The sequence below is a fragment of the Polypterus senegalus genome, chromosome 3 (genome assembly GCF_016835505.1).
Source record: "Polypterus senegalus isolate Bchr_013 chromosome 3, ASM1683550v1, whole genome shotgun sequence".
In the NCBI taxonomy this organism is placed as follows: domain Eukaryota; kingdom Metazoa; phylum Chordata; class Cladistia; order Polypteriformes; family Polypteridae; genus Polypterus; species Polypterus senegalus.
This window is the reverse complement of record NC_053156.1, coordinates 170,886,831-170,901,283: the sequence shown is the minus strand read 5'-3', so window position 1 is coordinate 170,901,283 and position 14,453 is coordinate 170,886,831.

Genomic DNA, 14,453 nt, shown 5'->3' with positions numbered 1-14,453 from the left:
AATTCTACGTGCGCCGTTATACATGAGGCCCCAGGTGAGGTCCCGGGGAACTACAATGTTATTTCCATGGCACACCAGTTGAAAAACACTTGGTATAAAGTATAATTATCAAGTCGTTGATGGTGATGAACAATTGAGGATAGCACTTACTGAGTTTTAACACAAGTTTTAATGTATGCTCATTTAAGAGATGATTATTCTTGAATTAAATCAGTCTTCAGCAATGCATTTAAAATTAACATTTTGATCATTTGATTTTTACTTTGACATGTGTGTGTTTCATATGCTATGCCAAATTGATAATTAATACATTGGTCTCATTTTCTTTTTGCCTTGTTTTCAAATTGCTTTTTAGGAAAGGATTCAAATTCTTTTTGTACTTGCTCAGTAGTATTTTGTTAAAAGTTCAGGTTTAAGGTCATTGTTTAAGTTTAAATTATGCCATTTTTTAAATTCCTTTGTGTTGATTCTACAGTATATTAAATTTGTGATTCAGTGTGTATTTATGTCATGATATTTGTATCATTTTATAATTACTTGTTTTAATTACATACAGGGTGGCGCAGTAGTAGTGCTGCTGCCTTGCAGTAAGGGGACCTCGGTTCACTTACCGGGTCCTCCCTGCATGGAGTTTGCATGTTCTCCCCGTGTCTGCGTGGGTTTCCTCTGGGTGCTCCGGTTTCCTCCCACAGTCCAAAGACATGTAGGTTAGGTGCATTGGCAATCCTAAATTGTCCCATGTGTGCCCTTTGGTGGGCTGGCGCCCTGCCCGGGATTTGTTCCTTGCCTTCACCCTGTGTTGGCTGGGATTGGCTTCAGCAGATCCCTGTGTGGGATGATGACTGACTAATTACATACATTTATGTTGTTAATTTTTTAATCATTTCAGATAAGCTTCAGTGATATCAATCTGTCTAGTTAGTGAAGTATAAACGATTGTGAATCAACTTTTCCTGCTTTGGTGATAATGAAAGAGACAATAGGTGCACTGGAGAGGCAACAGCAAGATAACCCCAAAATAGGGAATGGTTTTGCAGGTGGTGGCCATGGACATTGCTCTCTTCTTATACTTCCTGACTGATACTTTCTAGTTTTGCATATTGTGGTGTCCTTGTCACTACTGGTAGCATGAGGTAATACCTGCAACTGATTCAGGTTACACATGTAGTCCATCTCCTCCAGGATGGCGCATCCTTGCATGCCATTGCAAGAATGTCTGCTGTGTATCCCAGCACAGTATCAAGAGCATGGAGGAGACACCAGAAGACATTCAATTACACAAGGAGAGCTGAACAGGGCTGCAGAAGAGCAGCAACCCAGCAGCCTGATGGTATCTTCTCCTTTGTGCAAGGAGGAACAGGAGGAGCACTACCAGAGGCCTAAAAAATGACTGCAGCTGGCTACTGGTGTGCATGTTTCTGACAAAACTGTTAAAAGCAGACTCCATGAGGGTGGCATGAAAGCCAGATGCCCTCTAGTTGGAATCATGCAGCTGAACTGGCATTCACCAGAGGATACACAATTGGTAGCTCCACCATTGATGCCCTGTTCTCTTCACATATGAGAGCATGTCCTCACTGGCACCTTTGACAGATGTGAAAAAGTATAGAGACAACATGTTGAAGATTATGAAGCCAACTGAAAATCTCAGAGACATTATGTATCTGTGCATCCGTTACCACAAAGTAGAGCCACAGATTGTCCAGGAGCTTGCTGATGCAGAGATCCAGGTCTGGGAGGATATCCCCCAGGACATCATCCACTGTTTTATCAGGGAGCATGCCCAGCCATTGTCATGAGTACATACAGGCATGTGGCTGCCATACACACTACTGAGTCACATTATGAGTTGCCATGTTCAAATTCACGCAATTTGGATCAGCCTGTGATTTAAATTTTTGACATTGATTTTCTGTGTGATGTTGAATCCAGCCCTCAATGAGTTGATGTTTTTGGTTTCCTTTGACAGTTGTTATATAATTTTTTTTCTCAACGAATTACACAGTATTACGCTTTACTCAGTAAAGATCTTCCACTTGAATGTGTGATTTAAGTGTTCCCTTAATTTTATTGAGCAGTTTATAAATTATATTATTCAGTTCTCTTTTCATCGTCTTGTGTTGCAGGCAGTGACAAGAGACTTCTACCTGGCTCTGTCTGCTGCTGCTTTGGGGTTTGTTTCGAGAGTGAACCCATTGCTCTTCAGTTCTTTTTCTATCGTCCTGTGCCAGGACTCTTTAGGTCACCCTGTCTCTTTTTCCTTTGGTAAAGAGCAGAAAGGCAAAAAACACATATGTCATAGCCGTTATCATTGACGCTTCTGGATTGTCTCTGCCTTGGGAGCTATCTCTGTCTTGTTTCTCAGTTCCTCATTGAGGACAGTGTACAACCAAATGATCTACTGGAAACACAGCAGACATTTGGTCTCCAATTAACCTCCAATTAATTTTATATGCAGTATATATATTAAATGAACTGAAACACTGCTTGACAGATATGACCACATTAGTGAGAGCTGGTGTATTACCATCCAAATTCTAATTTCACCTATTTATGTCTATATAATGTATTTCACAAAATATGGTTTTATAATGAGGCATTCATAAATGAAACATAATATTGGTGAGCTTCTAGATACCAAGGTTGTTCCAAGAGTAGTATGTCCTTGATACATTTTCACACTGTGTTTCATGACATTACTGTCCAATTGCATATATATATATATATATATATATATATATATATATATATATATATATACAGTAATCCCTCCTCGATCGCGGGGGTTGCGTTCCAGAACCCCCCGCGATAGATGAAAATCCGCGAAGTAGAAACCATATGTTTGTATGGTTATTTTTATATATTTTAAGTCCTTATAAACTCTCCCACACTGTTAACATTATTAGAGCCCTCTAGACATGAAATAACACCCTTTAGTCAAAAGTTTAAACTGTGCTCCATGACAAGACAGAGATGACAGTTCTTTCTCACAAATAAAAGAATGCAAACATATCTTCTCTTCAAAGGAGCCGTCAGAGCAGAGAATGTCAGAGAGAGACAGCGAGATAAAAGCAAGCAATCAAAAATCAATACGATGCGTTTAAGTATGCCGAAGCACGCGATAAACCAGCATTTTGTAGAGGAGCGTCCATATCCTCTATGCAAACAGCCTCTGTGCAAACAGCCCCTCTGCTCACACCCCCTCCGTTAGGCAGAGAGAGTGAGAGAGATAGAGAAAAGCAAACAATCAATCAGCGCACGGGAAGCATCTTATATCATTGAGGAGTTTTAGTTAATATGTAATACATGCTCTGATTGGGTAGCTTCTAAGCCATCCGCCAATAGCGTCCCTTGTATGAAATCAACTGGGCAAACAAACTGAGAAAGCATGTACTATAAATTAAAGACCCATTGTCCGAAATCCATGAACCAGCGAAAAATCCTTGATATATATTTAGATATGCTTACATTTAAAGTCCCGATAGAGTGAAGCCGAAAGTCAAAGTGCGATATAGCGAGGATTACTGTATATATATATATATATATATATATATATATATATATATATATTTCAGGGCAAATAGTATCTTTTCATTGCCCCATTGTGGCTGATGTTGTATGAGTGTTGCACTGAACTAGCATCCTATCCAATGCAGGCCGCTGCCTTACTATTATGTTTTTGCAGGTAAAGTTTTGGTCTACACAACCCTAATAATGATGAACACAAAGATTACTTTCAGTATAAACCTTTTTATATAAGACATGATTAGGTGGCAGAAGGACTCAATATTGAATCCAATCTTTGTTGGAAAAAATTCATTTAAACCTTCTTGTCTTTATTTCCTTTAAAAATATTTAATTGGAAAATGCTTGATGGTTGGATGGACATAGTGACATAGACATTGTTCAGATACCCAATTTGAACATTTCCAATTAAGTTGAGTGAAATTGCACACATACTTTAAATCTATTTATAGTCAATATTTTGCTATAAAAGAGAAAATTACTTGTTTAATCATTTTAAGAAAAAATTATAAAACTAAGCATTCTGCAAATGAATAGATGCTTGACCTTAGAGGACTAATGTATCCCACAGCCTAATTATCACAAAAGGAAATTAGTGAGAGCTGGCAAAGAAGGTATTTATTTTCCTGAAGAGAATGCCAAAGGTTTTGATTGCATCTCTACAATCAAGACATTCTGAATAAAAGGTGAAAAAATAATAATAACCAAAATGCAACTGGCATGGAACATAAATATTCATTTTTTTCTTCATCTCTCTATCAGCAGCCATCATCAATCACTGCCTCAACCTCAAGCTGCCATGATTTCACTATACTGCCTTTTTCTTCATATGCTGACAGTTACTGATAGGGAATGAATAAGATTTTTTTTTCTTCCTGTCGGAGTGTGATGTCCATAACTGTGTTTCTCACAGTAGAACCTAAAATATAATATTATTTCTTTGACAGACAGCCTGAAAAATATCAAATCTTATTTTTGGAAACAGCTAACACTAAAATAACCTCAGGATGGTGTGCAAATCAGAAATCTGTCTATTTGTAAATGAATGCTGGAAGTTGTAAAAGGGAGATGAAACTGAAGAGCACTGAAACATGCCTTAACAAGCTCTATATATTTATGAAATATGCAATGACTTTTTAGAAGAGTTCAGTTTTGTTATACATAAAGTAGTCATGGTGATGATAAAATGTTAAAAAAGGGAAGTGAGATTCAGAAGTAACGTAACGTCTGCTGCTAAAATTATCTGTTATCATTTCCACAGTTGCTACTAACTTCAGACAGGGACAATGCAGTTTATTTATCGTAAGTATAGAAAACCTTTGTGTATTATGAAAGGCGAATCTCCTCATGATAGCTATACACTCCAGAAGACACTGGCTATATCTAAACTCTAAATGCTTTAACAAACCCATTTCATGCACTTCAAGGATATCTATAATTGTGCATTTTGTACAAAATATTACACTGACAATGGAGGGAACCAGAACAGATGAGAAAAGAAAACAAAGGAAAGGATAAATTAATCAAATCCAAGCTGTCCCTTGAGATTAGCTTAAACAGAATTGAACTCCCTTCTGCTTGCACTTAACTGTCTACTTCCTCATTATAAAAAGTACTCTTCTTTGATTCCACCCATCTCCAGTTATTTTTCTGTCTCACAACCACATTTTCTTTGATTCGTATCCAAGTTCTAGTCAAGCCCTTGAATTACTTTCAGGGTTGACTCAATCCATCTTGGTTTACCTTCCTTCTAACAGCCACTGGTTTTCTTGCACCTCTGAATAACCTTAAAGTAACCACAACTCCAGACATTCATCTTGGCATTTGGGAGGGAAATACTTCGACTCATGCTGCTCTTTCTTGTTCTCCCCCGTGTCAAGAATGAAATGGTCACAGGTTTACCTAATTTGTACCCATATGCTGCAAACCACAGAGCAACAGGACTTCTGGCCTCCTGCCAACCTTAGGCTTTCTGTCACTCTCTGGTGCTTTTAAGTAAATTATTTCCATTGCCATTTCTCCACATAAACAGGCTTCCTCTCTCCTGATCCATCTTCATATCATTTAAACCCCACTAGTTTTGACAGATAGTATATGTCTGTCTGTGTTGTGGTTGTGCGAAGTATGAAACTGGATCCTAATAAATGTTGGGGCACCAACCAGTTCAACCTGTTTAATCAACAAAACTAATCTTAAAAAAACTAGCACACAATTGTGCATATAAACCAAAATAAAGACCAATATCTCTGTCTTAGAACCCTTCAGGTATAAATTGGAGCTCTTTCTTGCTCCATACTACCATCATTCTTCTGGGAGCTCTTGAACCTGACACCGTCGGTAATGTAACCGGATGAGCTAGACCAGGGGTGGGCAATGTCAGTCCTGGAAAGCCACAGTTTCTGCAGATTTTTGTTCCAACCCAGTTTCTTAATGAGAAGTCAGTTATTGCTGATGAAGCCCTTATTGCTTAAGTGATATTTTGATGCTTCATTTTAGTGGTCTCTCTTGTTAAGGTTCCCCATCCTTAATTGCTTTTTTCAATCTTAAATAGCTGCATTCAGTGTTTTAATGGCTCCTTATTAGCAATAAGATTTAAATGAAAAAGCAGCCAGAAGTTCTCCATCTAGCTTGTTTCCATTTATATTTGTGTGTGTGTGTTCATTCTGCAGTTTGATTTAATAAAAAACTTAATAGAAAAATGTGACAGACTGAAAATGATATGTTTTAGGCTCACAAATCATTTTGATCATATCCTTGGAAAGGAAACAAATCTACGATATAATAACCTTACATTGCAGAGTAACAAGCCGTAAGATTAAATAAGGTCTGAGATTGGCAAGGATTGGTTTCTAATTAAGCAACTGGGTTGGAATGAAAACTTGTAGCCACTGCGGCTCTCCAGGACCGACATTGCCCACCCCTGAGCTACACAATGAGGACACCCAACAAAGCAAGGGGAAGGTGCAAAGTGCAAACAGTGCTTTTATTAAAAACCAACAAAACAAGCCCAAAGTGTTCAAATAAATAGTGCAGTGCAATCAAAAGTCAATAAATAAATAATTAAAAACAGGTGGAATGCAGAGGTTAAAATAATCCAAATATATAAATCCTTTAAAATGAGTTTAAAATACTATTGCTGGAAGCAGTCCCTTCTTTAAAAACACAATGACTTATTTAGCTGGCGGTCCCCTGCTTCTCCCATCTGGGCCCTGCAACAGGGGAGTCTCCCTACCTGCAGCTCCCCTTCTCCTTCAGCTGGTCTGGTAGCTTCCCGACCCCTGGCTTCTTACAGCTCCTCCAGACCGAGACCGGGTTCCCCAGTGACCAGGGCACTCACGCTAGGGGTTCAACCTCCCAAGCCTCCGACTCCCACTGCCTTCCACGGCCTTATTCGGAGAGCCAACCACCTTCCAGTCACTCCTGCTCTTCTTAAGCGCTCATCAGGTGTGACCACTTCTTTCTGCCCCTGAGTGTCAGTGAAACACTCTACTAAGGGGCTCTTCTCCTAGCTGCCTGTCGTTATTACAGAAAGCCTGCTCTAACTCACTCACACGCATGCACCGGTTCCTTTGCCTCCTGCCTTCTTCTCCCTTAACCTCTGTTCTTTTGTTTCAGTTTCCTCACGCTTCTTCTATTTATAATGGGGACGTAGCACTGAGGTGCAGCAATTAGCAGCTCCTGGCATCAATCATAGGTGATCCCACACCTGTGCACTTCAGTTTGGAAACAACCAAGCCTACAACGTGCCTGGGAACTGCTCCGGCCACACTACCACGCCCCCTCTTTAAGCCTCAAATGCAGCAATGATTTATTTAAAACTGGCCTTTTACTCTGATCCGCGGACTAACTATATCACACTGTCGAACATCAGTCTAAAATGAGACGCCACCTTCTCTGAGTGCCTCAAATATATAGTCTTCCAACTGGAAAGGGTGGAGTCACTTGCCCTTATTGTGGTAAAAGAAGATGACCATACCATTAACGACAGCCCCCAGCTTTCATATGGGGGTGGTATTTCTTACTCGGGATAAGCCAGAAGGATTATCTTCAGACACGCATGTGTGACAGTGTGTAAAAATTTGTACATATACAGTACATAAATATACAGTGTCTTCAGAATGTATTCAGACCCCTTCAATTTCTGAACACTTTGTTGAGTTGTAGCTTTCATTTTAACTCTTTTAGGGCTAATTTTTTTTTTTGTTTCTTTTCTCCCAGGGCTGAATATTTTTCCAAAGACTAACGTTTTTTAAAAAAAGAACACAAAGCAATTGTTTCACATATCAAATTAACAACAAAATATTTACTTTTGACAAATGTTACTGTCTTGCATGTTGTATGAGCCTGCATACTATATGATTTCACATACATATCACATACATGTTACACTGCAAAGTCCTGCACAGTATAATATCGCACAAAGCAGCCAATTGCATGCATTGCCACGTTGCACTGCTTACAATATGTGTTGCTTTGGTGCCTCCTTTTCAATTGTCTGTTGCTGCATTTTCTCACATATATTGTTAGTGTGTACTATAGAGAGACAAGTCACCCGTTTGACATCGTGCCATGCCACTGCCACCAAGTTTTCTGCCCACATGAAAACCGTATTGTCACCTCTTTTCATCTTCAGCCTGTCTGGCTTCAACTGTGAAGCCATGTGTCTCCTGTTAAGTTGAGTTGAGTTAAGTTGATCAATTTGCCATTTTTGTCCATCTATCCATCCATTATCCAACCCACTATATCCTAACTACAGGGTCATGGGGGTCTGCTGGAGCCAATCCCAGCCAACACAGGGCACAAGGCAGGAAACAAGGCCCGGGCAAGGCACCAGCGCACTTCAGTCCATCTACACTGAATAACCCATAATAACAAAGAGAAAACATGTTTTCAGAAAGGCTTCCAAATTTATTAAAGTTCAAAAAGTAAAATCTCTCATTCATATCAGAAATTAGACTCTTAATTCAGTACTTTGTAGAAGCCCCTCTGGCAATTACAGCTTCAGGGGCCTCATGCATAACGCCGTGCGTAGAACTCACACTATAACATGACGTAAGCACAAAAGTCGAAATGTGCTTGCGCACAGAAAAATCCAGATGCATAAATCTGTGCATTCGCCAACTTCCGCGTTCTTCCACTACATAAATCCAGGTCAGAGTGAAAAGTAATGCTCGTGCATGCGCCTGCTGTCCTGCCACAACTCCTTGTGACGATGTGGGTTCTGGCTCCACACTCCCATCTGATTTTTGGAAGCACTTGAACCCAACACCGTCGATAATGTAACCGAGTGAGCTAGTCAGTGAAGGCAATAAACATCTAAGCAAGGGGATGGTTGAAAGTGCAACAGTGCTTTTATTTAAAACTGTCCATCAAAACAGGTGTTCACATAAATAAAGTGCAGTGCATTCAAAAAAAGTCAATAAATAAATAATCCAATAAAACATGTGGAGGTTAAAAATATAGAAAAAAACAATCCTTAAAAACAAGAGGTTAAAATCTTTTCATGGAAGCAGTCTTTAAAACAACAACAAATCCGGTGCATCGTTTCAATAAGCGTCTCACCTGCTTATCCCGTTTGAGAATAGCAGCAGGCAAGACGCTCTCTGCAGCTGCCCTCCTCTACACTTTCGCGAGACTGGAGACCTCCCGATCCCTGGCTTCGGTTTGGCTCTCATCCCAGTCCCCGAGACTTGATGTCCACCAATGACCAGGACGCACACATTGGGGACTCCACCACCAAGCCTCCCGACTTCCGCTGCCTTTCTGCGGCCTTCTGCGGCTCGTCGCTTTCACCTGGTCACTCCCGCTACATGGTCGCTCAGCGGGAGCAACATCAACTCAAACGACTGGGTGTCGGCCTAACACCCAGCTTCCTCGCAGCTGCCCACGAGCGCTCAATCATGCTCTGCGTGTCCGTCTCTCTCCTGCACCGCTTGCTTCCTCGCTCCCCGTAACCTCCGTCCTCTCTTTTCCTTTCTTTCTTTCATCTCGTTCTTTTTTCCTCATCTCGTTCTTTTTTTCCCCCCTCACAACCGACTCGCACTTCTTTTTAAAATGACGAGGGCCACAACAGCTGCAGAATTAGCCATGGGACAATCACGAATGTGGGCAGTTCCTCACCTGTGCACTCGGTGAGAAACGCCCACACCCTACGGATCGCCCCACGGCTCGCTATGGCCCAACGTCCCCTCGCTAAGCCGCGAGCGCGTCGATTATTTATTTAAAAATGGCCTTTACTCAGTGAGCTGTGGACCTGATATACCACACTCCTCCCAGAATTACGTCTCTTTGAATATGCAAATCAATATAAATAGCCCTTAAGCTCAGCATTCTGTAAAAAGACAATGGGAAAATGGAAGAATTTCAGCGAATACCAAGTGGAGGCCAGGAAAAACTTACTATTTGTTGGTTTAAGCAGTGGTATAAACAACAAAAGGAAGTTGATCGACTGACATAGTGTGTCGGAGAAACTCGAAAGGTCAATTTCACAAAGTCACACGGTGCCCGAAATAAAAAAGTTGTCAGATGTCAAAGTCGCCATGAAAAGGCGAGTCGTAGCCCACCATCTGAGTGTCATATGAAAGCTTATTAGGGTTGTCACGCATGCGCGAGTAGGAGACCGCGGACGGATCTTAAACCGCTTCGAAAGACGTTCGCCGGCAGGGAGTGGCGGGGTACTAACCTTTCTCCTTTGTCTTCCAGGAAAAGAGACGCTCCGCCATCATAGCCTTCCCGCAGTACGTCCACTTCCGCCCTTCCTCCGCCATCTTTCCTGACGTCAGCAGTCCCATCCTCCCTCACGGTTCCTTCCCAGCATTCCTCCACTTCCGGCTCCTCCTCTATAAAATGGCCGCCGACGCCTCTGAAGGCGTCGCGCATATGAACTGCTTTGTTTATATTTTGACCACCTTTTCTTTAAGTTTATTGTGGCTAACCTGCAATATACGGGGCCGGAAAACCCCAAACCTTTATGTTGTCTGTTGCTTCATCTTTAACAGTGACGTAGCCGGCAGGATTCCAGCCCGAGAGAGATGACTGAAGGGCAAGACCTAAATACAGTGCTGCAGGGAATGAATGCCCAGATCCTGGCCCTGCAGCAGGCGCAAGCCGCAACCACCCGCGAGTTGAAGGAAACGAAGGCCAGGTTGGCAGAAGCCCGAAGGGTAAGACCCGATCCGCCTCGTCCAACGCCTCCGCCTCTGGTGCCCATGACAGAGGCGGATGACATCGAGTCCTACCTGGGCATCTTCAAACGGACGGCCACCCGGAACGAGTGGCAGCGGTCCGAGTGGGCGTCCATTCTGGCGCCCTACCTGAAGAGACCTGAGCAGCAGGCTTATTACGACCTTCCCAAGGAGGAGGCCGCGAGTTATGACCTCCTAAAGCAGGAGATCCTGGCACGCTATGGCATCACGCCGGGCCAGCAGGCGACCGAATGGCGGAGCTGGCAGTTTGACCCGGAGAAACCGACCCGTGCACAGGCCTTCGACTTCTGGGGGAAAATGGGACGCTGGTTACGGCCCGAAGGTCCCCAAGCCCGGAAGGTTGTAGAAAAGGTGGTCTGTGAGGGCCTGGTAAACGCCTTGCCAAGCTCCCTTGCCCAGCAGGTCCGGCGCCATCCATATAAGGACATGCCAGGCCTCCTGGAAGTCCTGGAGCGTCAGCTTGCAGTTGACCAAGCCGGGGGGTCGAAAAGGCACGCTCGTGGGAACTGATAGGGACAGGCGGCCACCCCCGAGCCCTCTCAACATGCTGCGGAAGCACCGCAGAGGCCTAAAGAAAAGCTGGCCTCCCCGCGCTGTTACAAGTGCGGTGAGACCGGCCATCTACTGCCGACCTGTCCCCTCAACACCCCAACGGAGCCGATGGACTGCACCTGGGCCACCACCGAAAGGTACTGTACAACGTCACACCCGCTGGCAAGTCCAAACACGGGAGTAGAGTTATTAAACGGGCACTCGGTGGTAGCTCTATTTGACTCCGGCAGCAACATTACAATTGTCGCTCGCCGTTACGTATTACCGCGACAGTGGCTTACGCAACACTTGCAAGTCACTTGTGTGCATGGGGAGACCAAGTCTTACCGTTCCGCCCGCTGTTACATCACATGGAAGGGGCAAGTTTCCAACTTGACGGTCGCGGTGTTGCTTGATCCCCCCTATCCACTAATTTTGGGACAAGGCTGGTCGCACAGGAAAAGTGGTAAGACGAACACCGCTCCCGGGGCCTCACTAGGTCTGGTTATGAGGGGGCGAGGCACGCCATACTCTGAGGCAAGCCATAATGGCGCAGGCACTTCGGGGGAAGTTTCTCAGGCGACGGACTCTTTCCCGGAAGCATCCACCAGAGAAGGGACAAGCAGGGAACATAATCACAAGCTGACGGCAGCCCTTCTTTGTGCTGGAGAATAATCTGTTGTATCGGGTGGCAACCCACGAGGGTGAGGTACAGAAATTGTTGCTAGTGCCGCGTACCTTCCGGGGCTGAGAAAACGTTGGAGAGAACCAAGCTCCGCTTTTACTGGCCCGGGATCAACGAGGAGGTCCGGCGTTTCTGTCAATCCTGTGCGGAATGTCAGATTCGCCAGATTCCTAGGAGGGACCACGCTCCTCTTGTCCCAATACCCCTGATAGACATCCCGTTTGACCGAATAGGGGTGGACTTAGTAGGACCACTGGAACTCTCAAACCGTGGCCACAAGTACATATTGGTCATTGTAGATTATGCAACCCGATACCCAGAGGAGGTTCCCCTGCGCTCCGCTAACACCAAGAATATCGCACGGGAATTAGTCAACCTATTTTCGAGAGTGGGTATCCCCAAAGAAGTCCTCATGGACCAGGGTACTCCCTTCACCTCAGATACGTTCAGGGAGGTTGCCAAATTACTGCAAGTAAAGCACCTGAAGACGTCTGTCTACCACCCCCAAACAGACGGGCTGGTAGAAGGTTTTAACCAGACGCTTAAACAGATGCTCTGCAAGGTAGTCAGCGCCGATGGCAGGAATTGGGACCAGCTCCTACCGCTCGTGCTTTTTGCCTACCGGGAGGTGCTCCAGGCCTCTACGGGCTTCTCCCCTTTTGAATTATTGTACGGGCGACAACCCCGGGGATTTTTAGACATACTAAAAGAGGGCTGGGAGGCTGAGGCCCTTCCCTCCTCCAATATATTGGAGTATGTTGTGCAACTGTGCGACAGGCTCGCTAAAATCAGGCCACTCCTAAAGGACCACGTGACTTGTACTCAGGCAGCGCAGGCCCGGTGTTACAACCGCAACTCCATCCTCTTGGAGTTCCACCCGGGGGATCGAGTGATGGTGCTCGTTCCTACCTCCCACTCCAAGTTGCTAGCTCACTGGCAGGGGCCATACGAGGTTAAGGAAAGAAAGAGGCTCGTCAACTATTTAGATAAGCAACCTAATCGTCGACCGAGCGGGAGGATCTACCATGTCAATTTGTTGAAACCCTGGAAGGACAGGGACGAGCCACCCGACACTCGTGGATCCCTCTCCCTTTTCGCTAGCACGTCTGCCCTTAACCTCGGTGATGAGCTGACACCCTTACAGCGGTGAGAGATAACCCAGGCTATCCACGCCATCTCCGAAGTAGTGAGCGAGTCACCGGGCTGGACCTCGCTGATTGCGCCCTATAGACTCCTAGAGGCAAAACGCGCCGAAGTGGAACTGGAGGCGCAACGAATGTTGGATATGGACATTATCGAGGAAAGCCATAGCCCTTGGTCCAGCCCAATCGTCCTCGTTTCCAAGCCGGACGGCTCCTGGAGGTTCTGCAATGACTTTAGACGTCTAAACCAGGCCTCCAGGTTCGACGCCTACCCGATGCCCTGCATTGACAACCTACTCAAGCGGCTGGGGGCGGCTCGATACTTGACTACTCTTGATATGACGAAAGGGTATTGGCAAATTCCCTTAACGGCATCTGCAAAAGAAAAGACGGCCTTTAGCACCCCTAGTGGACATTGGCAATACAAGGTCCTCCCATTTGGGCTGCACGGGGCCCCAGCGACCTTTCAGCGTCTGGTGGATAGAGTGCTGAAGCCCCACCAGTCCTATAGTACCGCCTACCTGGATGATGTCGTCATCTATTCCGGCACCTGGGAGGAGCATCTATTGCAGGTCTCTGCTGTCCTCGCGACACTGGCTAAGGCCGGCCTCCGCATTAACCCCAATAAGTGTTTTTTGGCTTAAAGGAGGCCAAGTATTTAGGCTACCTTGTGGGACGAGGACAGGTGAGACCCCAATGTTCCAAAGTCAAAGACATCCTGGAATGGCCCCGTCCAATTACCAAGAGACAGGCGCAGGCTTTCTTGGGGCTGGCGGGGTACTACCGCCGGTTCGTGCCCCATTTCTCCGAAAGGGCAGCACCCTTGACTAATTTAACAAAGAAGGGCGCTCCCCTGCATGTGGTATGGAACGACAAGGCGGAACACACATTCAATTACCTGAAAAAGGCCCTAACGTCAGCACCTGTATTAAGGACACCTGATTTTGGGCGGCCTTTTATCATCCAGACCAACGCTTCGGACACAGGCCTGGGTGTCGTGTTGAGCCAAAGTGTTGATGGTGTTGAACACCCCGTGATGTACCTAAGCCGGAAACTGTTGGACCGAGGGGCCAGGTACGCGGCAGTGGAGAGAGAAGCCCTGGCCATTAAGTGGGCCGTGACTTATCTCCGGTACTACCTGTTGGGTCACAAATTCACTCTGGTGACTGATCACTCTGCGCTTCAGTGGATGTCCCTCCACAAAGAGTCGAATCCGCGGGTCACCAGGTGGTTTCTGGACTTACAGCCATATAAGTTCACGGTCACTTATCACCGCGGCGGCCTTCAGGCCAATGCCGATGCCCTCTCTCGCATCCACAACCTCTCGGTTAGGTCCATCCGACCTGACGGTCTTGGGCTGAGGGG